Below are 5331 nucleotides of genomic sequence, written 5' to 3' on the forward strand. Positions count from 1 at the left end.
TAGGAAGGCTGAGGTGGCAGGATCACCTGAGTCCAGCAGGTCGAGGCTGCGGTGGCTGTGAGTGTCCCACTGTAGTCCAGCCTGAGTGACAGACTGAGACTCTGACTCAAAAATAAATAAATAAACAGGCCGGGCTCGGAGACTCAAACTGTAATCCCAGCACTTTGGGAGGCTGAGGCAAATGGATTGCCTGAGCCCACAGGTTCGAGACCAGCCTGGGCAACTTGATGAGACCTCGTCTCTACAAGAAATCAAAAATTAGCTGGGCGTGGTAGTGTGTACCTGTAATTCCAGCTACTTGGAAGGCTGAGTCAGAAGGTAACTGAAGTTTAAACATATAAGAATAAATGCACAATTTTTTATAAATAGATTCTATTTTTGGGGGTCCTTCCTCGTGTATTATTCCATGCTTACATCATTATTTCACAAAGGCGCCTAAATATTTTGCTTATACTTTAGCATTTTAATTTGGTACTTTTAAATTTAAGGGGTGATTAGAATAAGGAAATTGATCTCTCTTTTAAAAATCACTCATATCAAAGACATTTCATATGATTTTATATAAAGGAAAGAAAAGATTGGGATTTTAGCTATTCTAGTACATAATTAAGGTGGTATTTAACAGCAAGCCTTATTCTGTCTCTAATCAAAATTATCTGCCCCAAATGTCCATTTTATAATTCCTTGGTTTTGTAATATAATCAAGATAATTTACTCTCCTATTAGACTAAGCAAGACATTTTGATACTAATCTCCTTTGAGTTTCTTAATTTTATTTTATTTTTTTTCAGAGTCTCACTCTGTCGCCCAGGTTGGACTGCAGTGGCACCCTCACAGCCACAGCAGCCTCGACCTACTGGGCTGAGGCGATCCTTCCGCCTCAGCCTTCCAAGAGTTTCTTAATTTTATACAAGACGTGTACACGATGACTGTCAAAGATTTGTTAATTTCAGTAGGAAATTGAGAAGCATTGAGGAAAGGCTGCAGCATATACCATTGGCTCATCAGGAACTAAACAAGTCAATTGGTAACGTGAACACTGACCAACAATACATTTATACAATTTGATATGTGACTGGAATAGTGTGAGCTCTTATAAAACCATTGTCTTCTGATTATACTTCTGAGGTTTTTTTCAGCTTATTAGACTCTGACTAAGCCTCAGAGAAAGTGGGTGTCATCCCTCTTTTGGTGTGAGTTGAGGTGAGTTGGATTTCTGGAAAGCACCCCTACCCTACCCCAGTGCTCCCCACAGATCTCAACAGTCTCCACTGACTTTTTGTGATTGCACCGTCTTGCCTGATTCTGTATTTTAGGAGGTCACCCTGGTTAAGCATTTCATGAACCAATTTTTGGAGAAGCTTAAGGATCGGTTAAAATGCCAATGGCTGATTTATTGTTTGGTTTTCAAAAATAGTATTTGTGATTATTCTGACAAATGAAAATACAGGACTGAGCCTATTCAAACCCTGATGAACTTCCTTTCTTAAGTGGCTAGGAGCCCTCTGACTTGATTCCTTGGTGAGGCCACCTTTTGTTGGAGATTGAGGGGGGAGCAGCCTAGGGGCCTCCCAGAGGGATCCCCCTAGGGGCCTCCCAGAGGGATCCGCCTAGGGGCCTCCCAGAGGGACCAAGGCGCAAAGAGGGTTGACTGCTTTGCGCCTTGGTCCTAGAGCACCAGCCTGCCTGACGCCATGAAGCTGATGAAATGTACTAGCGTTGCCAAGAGATTTTGTCCCCTAGACACGGAATCACCAGTCCTGGCACATGGTGATGGAGCATTAGATATTTGCCAGATGAATGGTTGAATTAAAGAATTAATTCATTTGATGTTTGTGTGTCATTTTATTTTATTTTTTTAAGTCGGAATCTCATTCTGTTGTTCAGGCTGGAGTGCAGTGGTACACTCACAGTCACCACAGTCTCGACCTCCTGGGCTCAGGCGATCCTTCTGCCTCGGCCTTCCAAGTAGCTGGAACCACAGGCGTGTACTATCACACCTGGCTCATTTTTTAATTTATTGTAGAGATGAGGTCTCACCAAGTTACCCAGGCTGGTCTCGAATCCCTGGGCTCAAGCGGTCCTCTCGCCCCGGCCTTCCAAAGTGCTGGGATGACAGGTGTAAGCCACTGTGCCTAACCCATTTGTGTTTTATTTATTTATTTTTGAGTTGGAGTCTCACTCCGTTGCCCAGGCTGGAGCGCAGTGGCATGCATGCTCACAGCCACTACAGCCTCCACCTGCTGGGCTCCAGCGATCCTTCTTCCTCAGCCTTCCAATTAGCCGGAACCACAGGCATGCGCTACCATGCCCGGCTAGGTCTTGTCAAGTTGCCTGTTCTGTTCTCGAACCTGTGGGTTCAGGCAATCCCCTCACCTCGACCTCCCAAAGTGCTGGGATGATAGGCTTGAGCCACTGCGCCCGATGTTTTAAAAGAGGAGATGACAACTTGAGCCAAGTCATGTGGTCTGGCTGAAGGCTGTGTACAGTTCTCACTTTGGCGTGGTACAGGAGGGGTGACTGTCACTGTGTTTGATGATATCCTGTGTCCATGATGCTCAAAGGAAGAGCTGACTTACAGTCATCGTGATTTGTTCCTCAGCCTGATTCAGTAACACAGGCTCTTTCAGAATGAAATCAAATAATAAGAGTTCTTTGCCCAGAACCAGAGAGGCTGTACTAGGTGTGACTCAGCAGAACGCACACTTAGGATGGCTCTGTTAGTGTGACATCACTCTCTTTGTTACCACCTGTTTGCTTCCAGCGCCAATGACTTAGTCTCTCCTCAGGGCAGCTGAATGTCAGGCCTTTACACTTGATGGTCATTTGGGAAGATAAACGAGAGGCGTGGCATCTTAATTTTGATGAGGCGTTTCATTTAAATTAGAGTAAGATGAGATTATTATTTGCGTACATAAAGAAAGCTTCGTTATTAAATGTATGCCATAGAAGGCTATGGCTACAGCACAGAAATTGCAATAGCATCACATCAGTTTTAGTGTCCTGGAGTTCAGATTTCCTGGGAAAGTGTTACAGTGAAGAAAATACGAGGAAAGTGCTAATATTTGCTGAGACTGTACGTTTGTTGCTTGATGTTCACAGTCACTGACCTGTTAGTACCAGAAGTGGAGAAGCCAGGAAAACAAGAGGAGGAAGGGACATTTAGGGGGCAGACCTGGAAAGGAATAAGAATGATTTTTTGCGAGAAATCATTCATGCAGCTGGGCTCAGTGGCGAGGGGACTGCCGGAGCCCACGGGTTGGAGACCCCTCTGGGCAACTTGGCGAGACCTCGTCTCTGCAATCAATCAAAAAACTAGCCGGGTATGGTGGTGCACACCTGTAGTTCTGGCTACTTGCAAGGCTGAGGCGGAAGGATTGCCAGAGTCCAGCAGGTTGATGCGGGGTGGTTGTCAGTGTGCCATAGCACTCTAGCCTGGGTGACAGAGTGAGACTCCAACTCAAAAAAAGAAAAAAGAAAGAAAAAAAAATTTTATGCATTAAGAAAGATGGTCCCTTGTAGCGGGTGAAAAACCCATTTGGTCCAACGAGGACCACAACTTGGCCAATGTTTCCAGAGAATTCCACCTTTCTCCTTTTCTCCAGATCCACAATTGTATTTCACATTCTAGAAATCATCGGATAATATATATTTCTTTTACTCTGATAGTGTCCCATGGTTTAGAGACTTTAATTCTCTCTTCCCACACACCAATTATGTAGACTTTTTGGATGACCCACATTTACATTTTCAATTTATTATCTTAACAGCAAATGTGGATTTTTAAAATATAAATAATAAAAGCTGAGAGTTGCTGAGTGTGTACTTTGTGTTGGGCACTGTGCTGTTTTTCTTCATACCGTCTTCACAACATTTCTGTAGGGGAGATAAATACATTTATATACATTGTATACCTTCATGTGTTGTTTTAATATATGTATACAACCTGTAGCAAGTATATCAAGTTAATGTGCACATCTGACTGCCATTTATTTATCATTTTTTTGTGATGAGACATTTGAAATATACTCTTAGTTATTTTATTTTATTTTACTATTATTATTTTTTTGAGTTGGAGTCCTACTCTGTCACCTAGGCTGGAGTGCAGTGGCATGCTCACGGCCACTGCATGCTCACGACCACTGCAGCCTTGACCTGCTGGACTAAGGTGATCCTTCCACCTCAGCCTTCCAAGTAACTGGAACTACAGGCATGCGCCACCATGTCTGGCTAATTTTTCTTGATTTACTGTGGAGACGAGGTCTTGCCAAGTTTCCCAGGCTGATCTTGAACCCCTGGGCTCAGACAGTCCTCTCACCTGGGCTTCCCAAAGTACTGGGATTACAGGTGTGAGCCACCTCACCTGGCCAGAAATTTACTCTTAGTTATTTTAAAATATATAATATGTCAGTATTGCTGTGCAATAGATCTCAAAACCTGTTCCTTTTGTCTATTTGAGATTTTGTATCCTTTGATCAACAACTGCTCACTCCCTCCCTCCCCATTAAGACTCTTTTTGTGTGTAGAGCCTCATATTATTGCAAGTTTCTTATTATTCAAATATGAGTTGTCAATGCTGCAGCCACTCCCTTTGGCATATTGTGTATTAATTAACCCAAACCTCCCACTGAAAACTGCCTTCTACTACTCCCTAAGCATATCTCTCTGAATATTTTTCCAATACCTCCAATTCCTCATCTCAATACAGCTCATTCCCGCCTTCCCCCACCAATATATTATATAGTAATGAAGGATCAGCAACTGTGTACGAGGGGGACCCCCCCCCAAACTGGAATTATCTTTTGGAGGGTGGACACCTTGCAGTCCAGGCTTTCCCCACCACGTCAGTGTTCTAGGAACCCATCGGCATCCAAGAACCACTAGTGTTGTTGGGAGAGGCTGTGTTCAGCTTCAGTGAATTTTTTGGGAGATTCTTTCAACACATTTGCCCATTTCACGATGGGTGGTTTACGAGCGCACCTGCCCCCACTGTGCTGAGTGTTCAGCAGTTTTTGACCAAAACATCACGATCCCATTTCCACCCTTATTCTCCTAATCTTGCTCGGAGCAACTTTTGTTTGTTTCCCTGGAAGAAAAAAGTCCTCAAAGGAAAATGTTTTTCCGATGTGGAAGAGGTGGAACAAAAAACAGCAGAAACACTCAAAAGCATTAAAATGGATGAGGTCAAAAACTGTTTTGAGCTGCAAAAAAAAATCTTGATAGTTGTGTTGCATCAAATGCAGAGTAATTTGAAGGTGACTGAGGTTTAAACATGTAAGAATACACAATTTTTTATAAACAAATTTCGGTTTGGGGGGGTTCCTGTATACA

This window comes from Carlito syrichta, unplaced genomic scaffold (genome assembly GCF_000164805.1).
Source record: "Carlito syrichta isolate Samal-C Ts95f unplaced genomic scaffold, Tarsius_syrichta-2.0.1 Scaffold307408, whole genome shotgun sequence".
NCBI lineage: Eukaryota > Metazoa > Chordata > Mammalia > Primates > Tarsiidae > Carlito > Carlito syrichta.